Raw genomic sequence first — 13,631 nt, 5'->3', positions numbered from 1 at the left:
TAGTCGACCAAGTCTGTTGCAATCACCACAGCACACATTAAATGAAATTTTGCAATCTTTTCTGGACTTTGATGACATTATTAGACCGCACTTTAAGCTGTATTCAACAACTGCAACAACGTGCAACGCAGCAGCCGTTGTGTTCCTTACATCCTGAGCGTGCCCCCACACAGTTGTCACGGCTTCCATTTATAGACAAATATTGCAGTGTGGCATGTGCCCGGCGGCCTGGCACTTTCCCCAGATACAGTCTACAGTGGCAACCCATGTTTTTTCCGTTTTTTTTCTGCTTTCCTTATTCAAGACCCCCTTTGGGGGTACAGGCAATTCGCCAGTGGCGCTCTTTACACTGCATGGAAATGTCGCGGCTTTCGTTTCTCTTTTATTTCTGCTGATGCTGTTGGTGTTTTTGTAACTATTGTTTTTCTCGCTGTTGCTATTGTTATTGTAGTTGTTGTTATATTTCATGCCAGTGGTCAGTTACGGTCTGGTTTTGCCAGCGTTTCATGGCATTGCTTTCGGTTATATTGAAAAATTTGAATACTAGTAAAAACTTTTAATTGTCGCTGGTCAACGGCGACTCGACGTCACATGTTGTTGGCGTGGGCATTTAAATGCCGCCGTTGCCTGTTATTGTTAACAATATTTTTCAATGCAATTTTCCCTTGATTAAAATATGCAATACAATGTTTTCCGGCATACATATCTCTCACTCTTTCTCATCTGCAGATCAACTGCTGACTCTGTTCTCTTATTTTTATGTCACATTTATGTTCGGAATTTAATTCTTACAGATTTTAGTTTTGTTCCAAAAGGCAGCTTAAAACTTTCCATTTAATTTAATTAGTCGCCTCAAAATGTCAACAAAAATTTAAAATTTGCAATTTAAGTTAGAAGCTCGAATGAATTTCATTTATGTTAATAAACTATTTACTTAAACTTGTGACTGTGAATGACATTTGCAAATCATCAGCCAAGAGCTCAACTGAAAAAATGCAGATTTCATAATCCTCACAATTTTCTTTAGTTTTTCAAACACACTAAAGTGCCTACTCATCTTCAATCCCCTCTTCTGAGTAATCTATATAACAATAAAGTTTTAAGCCCTTGTCCAAGCTGATTATTTTATCATGGAATATGAGCCTCTTATTATAGTGATGTAAGTCCTAAATTTAGATCGAGTTTTATATCAAAATAGAAAATCGCCAAAAATAAGTATCGAGTTGTCGATATATCGTAAAATAGTATATCAAGCTGAAAACATCGAGTTGTCTCAAAAAACTTTTTATACCCGTTGATTAAAACTAGTGGGCCGGTGCTACAGTCGAGCATACTGTCGGAGACACCGTACTCAATAGGGCAAAAACTAATAACGGAAAAAGTTAAAAAATATTTAGTTAACTTAAATGCATAATCTATCATATTGGTTACAAGGTCTCATAAAACATAAAAGATTTTCATACTAAGACTTGATTTTTGACCGATCGGTCCTATGACAGCTATATGATATAGTTGACCGATTAGAACCAACTTCGGTAAGGATGTATAAGACTAACTTAAATGCATATTCTATAAGTTTGGTTACGATAGCTCATAAAACCAAAAAGTTTTTCACACCAAGTCTTGATTTCGCCCGATCGGTCCTATGACAGCTATATGATATAGTGCTCCGATTTGAACCAACTTTGGACAGGATATAGTTTAATTAGTTTGGTTACTAAATCTCACAAAACAAAAAAGTTTTTTATACTAAGACTTAATTTTCGACCGATCGGTCCTATGACAACTTCGGTAAGGATGTATAAGACTAACTTAAATGCATATTCTATAAGTTTGGTTACGATATCTCATAAAACTAAAAAGTTTTTCATACTAAGACTTGCTCCGATTTGAGCCAACTTTAGACAGAATATATTTAACAATGTTGGGTGCCGTTGGGCCCTTTGGTAAAATTTTGTATTTTTCTTATCAAAACCAAACAATAACTTTCGATAGGTGTATCGAAATTGTTTGGATTATCATAAAATGTTGTATTCCTTCTGCAAGGGATATTTTACTTCCCGAAAATATATCTCTTTCTTATTTAAATTCACTGATAAAAAAATGTTCTAAAGCCAAGATTTTGGTCACAAAACTAGGAATTTTTATCTAAGAAATGCGTCGAGAACATAAAGTTCTTAGATTAAGAAAACACATCTTGGTTTTAAGAACATTTCAAATAAGACCAAGTTCTTATTTCTGTTCTTAAAATTGAAATCAAAAAATTATATTTAATTTTTTAATTTATAATTTTTTTTTTAATTTTGACCTTTACACATTTTATTCTGTCTTGGTAATTTTTTATTAATGTTATTTTAGTTTGTTACAAGTGGGATTCGAACCGGCGCCTACTGCTTCACAACTGAAGCGGTTTCTCTAACCACGGGGTTAGAGTGGTGGCCACGGGGCCACCATTTGTTTTATATGAAAAAGTACATAATTATACTTTCCTAACAATTCAAGATATTTATTCTTGTATTAAGAACTTTGATTTTTTAGATTAATAATCGTTGTACTAGCAATATGGTCTCAAAATGTTCTTATTTTTAGAGCAAAATTTTTAAGATGAATGTTCTTGATTTAAAAGGTTGGTCATTTTTTCAGTTTACACGTAATAAGGGTATTTCATAAATAGACTAAGTTTTGGTTTTGTTACAGATTTAGCTTCATCGATCAGCTGTTCATATATTCTCCACACAAGATGTGTAGTGTGACTGGGAAAAATAAAAAAGTAAGGAAAATGTGGACATAATATTAAAGTTATAACGAAATTTAATCTGAAGCAGATAAACAAATAGTTTTACTCTTATTCTACTATTCTGCAAGCAAGTTATTATTAAAAAGTCGAGAACAAAAAGGTTTTTACACTGTCTATTGTAAAAATGTGTTTTCGTGACTTTTTTGTTAAATTCCAGAAATCAAAATCAAATCAATGTGAAAACGGGGTCGTTCCTGCAGCTGATTCATAGCTGCTTGAACCAAATCTGAATCTCTTTATAAAATGCTCCAAATATCTAAATAAATAAATTTGGGAACATTTTCTACGACAAGCGGCTTTTCTTGCATTATACTGCTTGTGTCAGTCATGCTGAATTTTATAGCAATCAGTTGTGTCGTTTGTTTCTCTATGTCACTTTAAAGAAGTTTGGGCCAAGCCTATGGCAATGAATTATGTAAACTTTAATCCAAGTGGTTTTTACGGGAATCGATGGCAGCACAAGCTCAGCGGGGACTCGAAGACGTTTTCAGTTTTCAGCCAACTGCAGCAAGAAAAGCAACAAAAACACCGTCAGCTGCAACAAAAAAAAAACATCGACATTTTGGCCAAGTTCCTAGTGCTGTTTAGGATAGAGCGTAGGAAATGGCACAATAAACACTGAACGCATATAAAAGGACATTTGAGTTCATTTGTTCGGCGCGTTGCGGTTCAGGAGTTGCCAGTAGCCAGAGCAGAAGGTGGGCGTGGCGGGTCGAACTGCTGCATTATTGTGCATGCTCTTGTTGTTGTTGTTGCTGCTGCTGCTGCTTTTGTTGTTGTTGGAAAACAATGCCACAACGGCAGCACCGAAAAATAGCTGCAGCAAACTTTTGCAAACTATACAATTGCATAAAATTGTAAAAAATTTATAGGGAATACATGCGCTCCGGGTATACGAAAGCAACGACCACCAAAACAGTGTCTAAAAAATGAGCACATAGCGGGGAAAGCAACCAAAAATGATGCAACTTAGCCGACTTGAGTAAGGCGCTCTAAGGATCTCAGATGAATTCAACGCAAGCTTTTATAGATAGTGTCGACTATTATCGGCAAAATGAGCACATAGCGGGGAAAGCAACCAAAAATGATGCAACTTAGCCGACTTGAGTAAGGCGCTCTAAGGATATCAGATGAATTCAACGCAAGCTTTTATAGATAGTGTCGATTATAATCGGCAACAGCCCAAATCTGAATTGAATCAAACCGACTTTTTTGGATAGATATGGGGCCCTAAACGACGAAAAACATTTGTTGTTTTTTATTGCACAGTATTTTTTTTGTAGAATTTTTTTAAATTTTGGTCTCACTTTTGTCATCATTACTTGAGGACGCCAAAACCGATATTCAAAAGCTTAACTTATCCTGAAATCTTATGAATATAAATGTAATTCATCTATATACAGTCTAAGATTTGAACAAATAGTTTTAGAGCTTTTAATTTTTTTAGTTAATTGTTTTTTTAAGCTTTTTTTTTTAGCTCTTTTACTTGAAAATTCGAGGAAAACTCGAAATTCTGAACCGCGGTTTTAATCTCTTCTTCCTAAGCTGCATTAATTGAGCGTCGATTAAAATATGATTCATTAAAATCTATGGAGAAACGGCGATATAATAACATTTTATATCAAGGGATGTTTTTGTCGATTTTGATGACATCCTTTAGTTGTTCGGTTTTGGCATTCTGAAATAATGATGACAAAAGTGGGCGCATTTCTTAATAACGACAAGAAAAAAAGGTCAAAATTTAAAAATTTCTGCCAAAGAAAAAAAATATGTTTTTCGTCGTTTCTGGCCCCATATCTATTCAAAAAAGTGGGTTTGGTTCAGCTCAGAAGAAAAGCCCAAATTTGCTGCCTAGTGTTATAAGATTCTGATAGTTTTAAAGCTTTAACTACTTAATAATAATAAATTTAATAAACCTATTTAATTTATACTGTTACAAAATATATATTAATGATAACACTAGGCAACATGATTGTACTTTTTATTAGCCTTTTGTGATCATTTTTTGAGAGTGCCAAATCGAATTTTAAAAAGCTTTACTCTTTTTGAATGCTAATGTATACAGACGTATGCAAAGTAATAAAAACAGCAGAAGAAGAAAATATTTTGTGTAATATTAGAATCTCCATATGCCACGCTTTTATAAGATCTATAGATTCCAGATGTGTCAAAATGTACGGACCAAAGAGTATACCCATAGATTGTTAAAACTGATGTAGGAATCGGTGATCCATTAATTTCTATCTTTGTTCTTAATTTTATAATTATAAAAAGACTTTTTACTAAAATATTAATTTAGCAATTTATTGATCGATCTAAGTATGTTCACGTCTGTATATTTGTAGTTCATGTGGAACATTGAAACATTGCTCTGGCTGATATTAAAAAAGGCAATTAATTATAATCAACTAAGAATTCAAAGATTCTTTAAATTTCAACGTTTAAATACTATACAGCTTTATTTTTGTATTTTATTTTGAATGGAAAGAATTCTAGGACATGATAATAAAGATAATGCCTCTTAGATTAGTGGATTGATGTGTAGATGGTATCAAGAGAACACAATTTGAAAATGTAAAATATAATACTATAATAATATAATATGTTCTTATAATAAAATAATAATTAATTATATAGTTTAATTTTAAATTATTGTCAATTTTAAGCTTCGTATTTGTTAACGAAGTATCAAAGAATGTAAAGGTGAAATTATATAGGAGAAATAGAGGTAATTCTAATATATAGAAAGTATCTTTATCTTTCTTTATTTCTTTTTATTGGCTTCCTAGCACTACAAGAATAACTTATAAATTCATTAAATTAATAAATTAAATTAGAACCAAATATTTATTTACTTTTCAAAAAATTGACTAAAGGTATCGGATCTCAGTTAAATGGTATCAAGGATTTGCTTTTAATAAGTTGTTTCACAGTAAATTTTTTAATTTATCGTTACCTTTCAAGATCAACCCAGACTCAACTGGCTGACAACAAAACCCATGCTAACTTCTTGTAAGTTTGTTCTATCTTTCGTTTTCTTTTTTTGGGAAGGGGTTTTCTTCTGTCCAATTGGACGAATCACCTGCATGTTCGTGACTACCTCAAATCGAAACTTTTTGTGTAGCGCACAGGCGAAAAACTGCAAATGAACTTGGACGCCGTCGGCTGCGTCAGCTCACGCCCGTGCTCCGCTCTTCTTTGCTTAGACCATATACAGCTCCTGTTCGGAGCTTAGTCTTAGCCACCGCATATTGTCGCTTAGCTCTTGCCACACTTGGCCAGGAATAGTAGGGGGAATTTAAAGAGGAGGGGGCTACAAGTGAAAACTGCTGCTGTGCATGCGAACCCCTGAAAAATACTATATATAACGCCCCGCACGTTAAGCCAATATTTTGTGGCCAGCCCCCGAGGCGTTCGCCGCTGCTTAAAGTTATTCAAAGCTGTGCATGGTTTTTTATTCCGTTTCGTTTTTCATTTTTTAAGTCGACAGTCGACAGTCAGCAAAAAACAATTAACCCGCTCAAGCTGAACTCGCTACACGCTCTCCATTCCCCCCTTTTTTGCGCTTCTCTTAACCCCCATCGAAACTGAGAATGAAACCCCAACGAGTTGACCTCTCAGTTCGCTTGCTCTTCCCGCATTGACTGGCCACAGATTTTCTAGTTTTTATTATGCGATTCCCAATCCCCTCGTGCAGAAACAGAGGTGTGGCTCAGCAGGGATGGCAAGGGGGTTTTCACAACCCGCTTAGCTTGCGGGCTCTTTACAAAGCGCTTTCCCTTTTTTACACCATGCGGGTGGCAAAAGCCACAGCTCCACCTCAACCACCTCCCAGTATCAGCTCAGCTTCAGCTCCTCCACCATTCCACACCAATACGCATATAAATTGTACACCGCTGACATGGTGTCAACCATGCGGCCGCTGCAAGCAACAAAACAAAGAAAGAGACAGAGAGAGATGGAGAGGGAAAGGGAAAGCGACGGAGAGAGATGAATGCAAGAAAACTGATGCAGCAACCGGATGCACCGACTCTGCCTTATTGTCTCTGGTTAACAGGCAGCCATCGAGGGTCCTAAGAAGGGAGTAAGGGGAAGCTCTGGGCTGTAATGACTTTGTCATGAAGTTGACTGACTACAGAGAAAAGACTGTAAAGCGTTTCTACAACATCACAATAAAGTACACATAACATGTATGAGTTGTATTTTGCCAGGCTCTTCTTACTTGAAGTTGGCGACTATCCTTTAAGGTTGTAAGCTTTTGCTTGTAAGTTTTATAAATGCTTATTATATGCACATATGACTTTAAAGCAAGTATTAGCCTCTAATCTAACTCCTGAATTGTTTTTACCCATATAATAATTACTATTATCAAGTTAACAAGCCTTTAAAATTAAGAAGAAAATCTTTTAAAAATTAAATTTAATATTTTCAAAGACTATTTTAACTCGTACAATAAGTATAAAGTTGTTCACTTATATATTATATTATTTAAAAAGTTACAATCTTTGAGAACGATGAAAAGCAATTCATTATCAATGCTGTTTAACTTTCTTATCAATAAAGCAATCTATTCTTCAAGATTACTGAAAGGCGTCTCTGGTAATTTTAGGCAGTTCTGAATGAGGTTGTCTCTTTAATAGAATTCTATAAAATGTATGTTCGTATTTACTTGTATGTACGTATATATTTATGCATTTCTTAAATACCTTAGCAAACCACTCGGTAGTTCATTGAGAGTATGCACAAGTGTGCCAAAGAGTTTCAACATTTACTAACGTGAATATAATCAACATTAATTTCTCTATTCTCCCATTCCCTTTTGTTTTTAAATCATTGATTAATACTATGCTTGATTTGCTTTGGCTTACTCTCTAAGCGCCTCTCGCATCCCATGCTCATTACATTTAACCGAGACATAGATACAGTATCTATGCATCTCAGTTTTTGTATCTATGTAAATGTATCTGCTCTGTCATTCTAATGAGCTTACATGCCATATTGTAAGTAATTTAAATTGAGCCCACTTGTATGGCACTTGTACGCAAATGAACTCGAAATGCACTTGCCATACCTGCTGTCTGCCTCGTGGGGGCATATGGGATGTGGCACTAGGTGCCATGGTGGCAGCTGGATGTGTGTGTGTGTGTGTGTTTATGTGTGTGGCAAGCTGCGCTGGCTGCTGCCGTCTGCACTCGTTCAACTAAATGAATAAACTTTTTCCGTGCATACTCTTTGGCGGTAAATAGTGTTAAAGTTCACACATTTGATTTGTTTTTTTACCATTTCTGTTATACACTCTCTCTTCGCTCTTCGCTCTGGCTCTCCCCTCTCCCCTCTCCCTTCTCATCATACCCCCCTCACCCGTTTGCCTATTACCACTTTACACTTGGTTGTTGACTGTTTTTTAGCATCCACAAATTTTTTGACAACATTTGTGTTCCTCTCGCAAAATAGTTTTTCCATTATGCCATATAGTAGGGGCGGTTGAGCTGGCTATGGATTTGGGTGAGGGCTGGGTGGTAGGCGTGGCATATATAAAGTAACCGAAACAACAAAAGTGTAAATTAGCTTTTGGCTGTTGTTGACGTTGTTGGTTGGCTCTCCTTTTGGCTCTTTAGCTCTCGGTCTGCCCGTGTTTCTGCTTCTTCTTCTGCTTTAGCTTCTGGTTCAGGGCTGCTGTAGTGGAGGCAAAAGTTTGTCATTTGGTTTTAATAAAAACACTTGCACAGTCACACACTCACACATACATACGTACATACACACTTGAATACACTCATACGCAGCACTCACACTTTCCCCACACACACACACACACACACTTGCATTCACACTCTTGCAGCACTTCATTTGCGCGCTACATGAAGAAAAGTTAACTGAAGGGTTTTTCGGTTACTGTGGGAGGAAAACATAGGGTGTGGCGGGAAGGGAGGGGCCTGTTTATTTTTTGAGGCTGCTGCTCTTGACACGCCAACCAAAAAGCTTCTCAAAGTTTATTTAGAAATTAAAATTTTTGAGTCCCGCCAGGCTTAAGATATGCATCAATGCATTCACAACTCAGGCACTTATTGAAATTGCATTCTGCATCATTTAATTTCAGCTTTAACAGCAATAACTAGATTTTTAAAATTGTCATAACTAAAATTTATGTAAATACACACAGATTAAATATACTTTTTTAATTTTTATTTCATTCACTTAAGCAAAAACAATATTTTTAAAAATTGCATAGCTAAATATAATCACTGCGGAAGGCAGTTCGCGTTAGTGACGAAAGCAGCACGAAGGGTGCGAAAGGCGACTAACTATATATACAGCTAAGTTGGAAAATTTGCTACGACTGTCCGATCAGATCGAGCTATATACCGATCGAAAGGTTTAGTCCTAACTTACAAAATAACATACTAAAACTTTTTCTAATTCACCTGGGTCATGAGATACGGGGGTGTAAGTGGAGGGAAAATTTGTATGATCGCAGCTTAGGAGCCGTTGGGGCTTTTGGTAAAATTATTTATTTTTAAAAATTTTTATCAAAAATACGCGTCGATTGATACCTCGATGACCCAAATCCGTTAACTGGTTCAAAAGATAAATAAATTTGAAATTTTTAGTGGACTTTTCAAAATGAAATGAAAAGTTAGTTTCTTTGTTTGTCTGTTTGTCTGTTTGTATCAAAAAAAAAGCTAAGATGTAATGATGGCGATTTATTCCTCTTTGAAAATCTAGAAATGTTTGTTTTACGACTTTTTCAATTTCCCGCTAGTTTAGCGGGAAAACGCTAAGTCCCGCTAAAATTGAAACTCCAACAGTTTCCAAACCATAGAACCTACAGATATGTTCTACAATTCATTGAAAAGGTATGTTTGAGGGCTTTTATGCGTACCATAAAACTTTTTTTCTAAAGTATTCAGGTAACATTTTACAGGTGATATTATAATTTTAAGCTTACATTTTGCCGATTTTTGACAAAACGGCTCTAACGATTTCTGTTAAATTTTATTATGTTGTAAAACGTACAATTTTTCGGTATATGAAACATAAATTTTGGTTGAGGGGTTTGGAAGATATTAATACATACATAAATACATTTTTCTATCGGTCGAAAATCATGTTTTAGTACGAAAAACTTTTTGGTTTTATGCGATATCTCAACCAAAGCGATAAAATATGCATTTAACTTGGTTTTATATATCCTGACCAAAGTTGGTTCAAATCGGACTACTATATCATATAGCTGTCATAGGACCGATCGGGTCAAAATAAGGTTTTAGTATGAAAAACTTGTTTGTTTAGTGAGATATTTTAACCAAATTGATAGCATTTGCATTTAAGTCAGTTTTAAAAATCCTGACCGAAGTTAGTTTTTATCGGACCACTATATCATATAGCCAATCGGTCCAATATTAAGTCTTAGTATGAAAAACTTTATTATAACCAAACTATATATATATCTAGATATATACTTATATATTCTGACCAAAGTTGGTTCTAATCGAACCACTGTATCATATAGCTGTCATAGCACCGATCGGGCGAAATCCAAGTCTTAGTATGAAAAACTTTTTTTTTTTCATAGTAAGGACGGGGTCTCCGACAGTAGAGTATGCTCGGCTGTAGCAACGCGAGCAAAGCGAGCAGGGGGCGGAGCCCCCTAGTTTTTCTTTAAAATTAAAGAACAATTTTTTTTATGAAATACGTTGAACAACTAAATTTACATATTTTACTATTTGCCTGCATTAATGATAAAGTTACAATGTCAAAAGCAAAAGCAATTGCAAAAATTTCTGATATCCCACAAAAAAAACCTCTACACGAGGTAAAAGTCTAGTGACGAAAGCAATTTCTAGCCCCAAAATTTCTGATATCCAATTTTGTGACGAACAAAATTCAGTTTAATCTAAAAATTTTAAATAAAAATATAAATTAATAAAAAAAAGCGAAAATTGGCATTCGGCACTGCGCAAAAAGTAATTTTTATGTACAAAGAAGCTCACCCTTTTTGCTCACAGTGCACAATGCCAACTGAATTTTGTTCGTCACAAAATTGGATATCAGAAATTTTGGGGCTAGAAATTGCTTTCGTCACTAGACTTTTACCTCGTGTAGAGGTTTTTTTTGTGGGTTTACATTAATACATAAAGATTAAAAAATACTTAAATAGTTTTATAGTTCTTTTTTAAATAAGATTTTTGGATTATTGCACTAATAAGTATTGGTAGATTATTTGAATGTCGTTGCTACAGAGAAATTACATTAAATTTGACTTTCTTAACTAAAATTTCTTAACATAAATTCAGTTGAAACATTCTTTTCTTAACAATATTTAATTAAATCATTTTGATTTCTGCATAACATTTGAAATGTCTTTGCCTTCGAGGAAATATATAAATATTACTAAAGCGAAATGAAAATTAATTTTTAGTAATATATATGTATGAATAAATACAAATTTTTTATTATTAGTTAATTTAAATATATTTTCACTTCAATTACTTGTATTTAATACATCAAAGAATAAATGTTCTCAAAGGAACTGTGGGGATCCTTAAGCATTCTACATACTTTCAAAATTTTATAATGTTATTTGTATTTTTAATGAACTTTGTCTAACGTTTATATTAACACTTAAGACGCGATTGGTCGTATGTTACCGATTTAGGTTTACGTACAGGCGGACTAAGACTCAATTTTAAATTAAGTATAAAAGTATACAGTAAGAAATCTACACAATTCATACATAATATTAATAGATAAACTTAATCGCTCTACATATTTATCTATTTAAATTTCTTAGAAAAATCTAAAAATATTTTTCGTATCAATACAATAAAATGGTTACTGTACTGAATTCATTGAGAATCAATCGAACAGCTTTAGGGTAATGGGAGGAAGGAACATTTGTCAGTCCTAATTGAATTTGCATAATCATAGGCTCACTTCTAGTCAAAATCAGACAGTTATGTTGTTAAACTGCCAATTAGTGCAACAGCGAAGAGAAAGGGGACGTAGGGAGAGAGAGAGAGAGGCATAGACAAATCACAGCTTCAAATAGACAACCAAAAAGACGTCCCGACGTTTTAGCCAGTTACAGTTACATCAATTGCCAAGCACACACACTTACACACACACTCACATAGGCAGACACACGTCACCCCGCACAACAATGGGCTAGGGACATGTTGGCCAGACACAAACAGATCCAGTTGAAGCGCACAAACAAGCTCAACCCATTGGGGCCAGTTAGGGGTTTCCCAGTTACAGTCCTGAGGCCATAAGTCCAAGAGTCCAAAGTCAGTGCAGGATTCTGGATCTGGTAGCAAATGAAGATTATTATCGTTTTGCTGGCAGGCAGCATTCACACTTTGACGTACTCGTATTCACAGTTGTACTCGCACTTATATTCGTGTTTGTGCACTCACATTTCCATTCATTATAATTGGGCGCATGGGCGTGGTAAGGGGTGAAGGGGGACTTGGCTTATGTTTGTTTGCCTGCTTATTGCACTCTTAAAGGCCTATTCATGTACAACATGGACAATGTCGAGCAATGGCCACTTGAGCTCTGCGACAAGCGCTAATTAAACAAAGTGCATTTTTTATCTCTGTTTTCTATTTTCTGTTTTCCATTTTTATTATTTTGCATTTGCTCTAAAAATTAACAATTGTTTTCTGTCACATTGACAATAGGCATGCGAGTTGTTGAGTTAGCCGCAATTGCGATGCGCTACAGTGACAAACGATTGCGCTATAAATGTAGAGTGCATTTTGCTGATGTTATCGATTGCATACTAGATCATTATTCGAAAATGCAAAAATATTCAAGCATGTTCCGGTTTTCACTTTCGGCAAGATTTATCGGATTTAATGTCTTCAATCTGCTCTAATTTAATTCTGAAAATATTTTGAAAATAAGACAACTTTTATTTTTCGTTATCATTTCAATCAAAGTTTTTAGCAAAAATCTTTATGTTAAAGCTTTATTCTAAGTGAAGCAGTCTTAAAAATTAATCTTTAATTTCTATCTATGTGCCATCAGCTCTAGATATTTATTTACTTCGTGAATAGTAAGCAATATTGTTTATTCCAAATTTTAAATAAATTTTATAAGATTTTGATTATAACTTAAATTGACAAGTTTTATGTTTAGTACACATGATATTAATTTTAAATTTGAAAGATGGTGTTATCATGGTGTTATCTTTTTTTAGCTTTGTCTTCTAGTGAATTTATTTTTACTTTTTAGAGATCTAGATTTATTTACTTCATAAATAGTAAGCAATATTGTTAATTACAATTTAAAAAAAAATTTAGTAAGCTTTTGAACATAATTTAAATTGACAAGTACCTATGATATTGATTTTAAATTTGATATCAATGTCCAGGTGTAATCTTTTTTCTTTTTTCTTCTTTGTCTAATTCAACTTCTGAATTTATATTTACTTTATTGCAAATGATTGAAAATATCTTGTGTTTTGCGTGGATTAACGAATGCAATTTGCATGGGGAAAAGCTCAACTAAAGAGTTACGCCCACACACATTTTCACAAGCTGAATTCCATTTGTATCTAATGTCTTGAAACTTTTCATTTGACCCAATATGCCGCACATTTGATACATGCCCTGCATTTCACATTCGAGCATAGACGAATGTTGAGCTGCTTGGACATGCAATGTTTGCCGTGGGCGTCATTCTAACACAGAGACAACCACACACACACACACACACACACGCATACAATGCATATCATAGAAGATAATAAAAACCACTATATGAACGTATGTATGGATGTCTGTATCTGTGGGAGTGCAGGACACATGATGCAGTCAAACCGACAATA

Source organism: Drosophila innubila, assembly GCF_004354385.1.
Source record: "Drosophila innubila isolate TH190305 chromosome 2L unlocalized genomic scaffold, UK_Dinn_1.0 4_B_2L, whole genome shotgun sequence".
NCBI classification, from domain to species: domain Eukaryota; kingdom Metazoa; phylum Arthropoda; class Insecta; order Diptera; family Drosophilidae; genus Drosophila; species Drosophila innubila.
Note: the sequence above shows the minus strand (reverse complement) of the source record.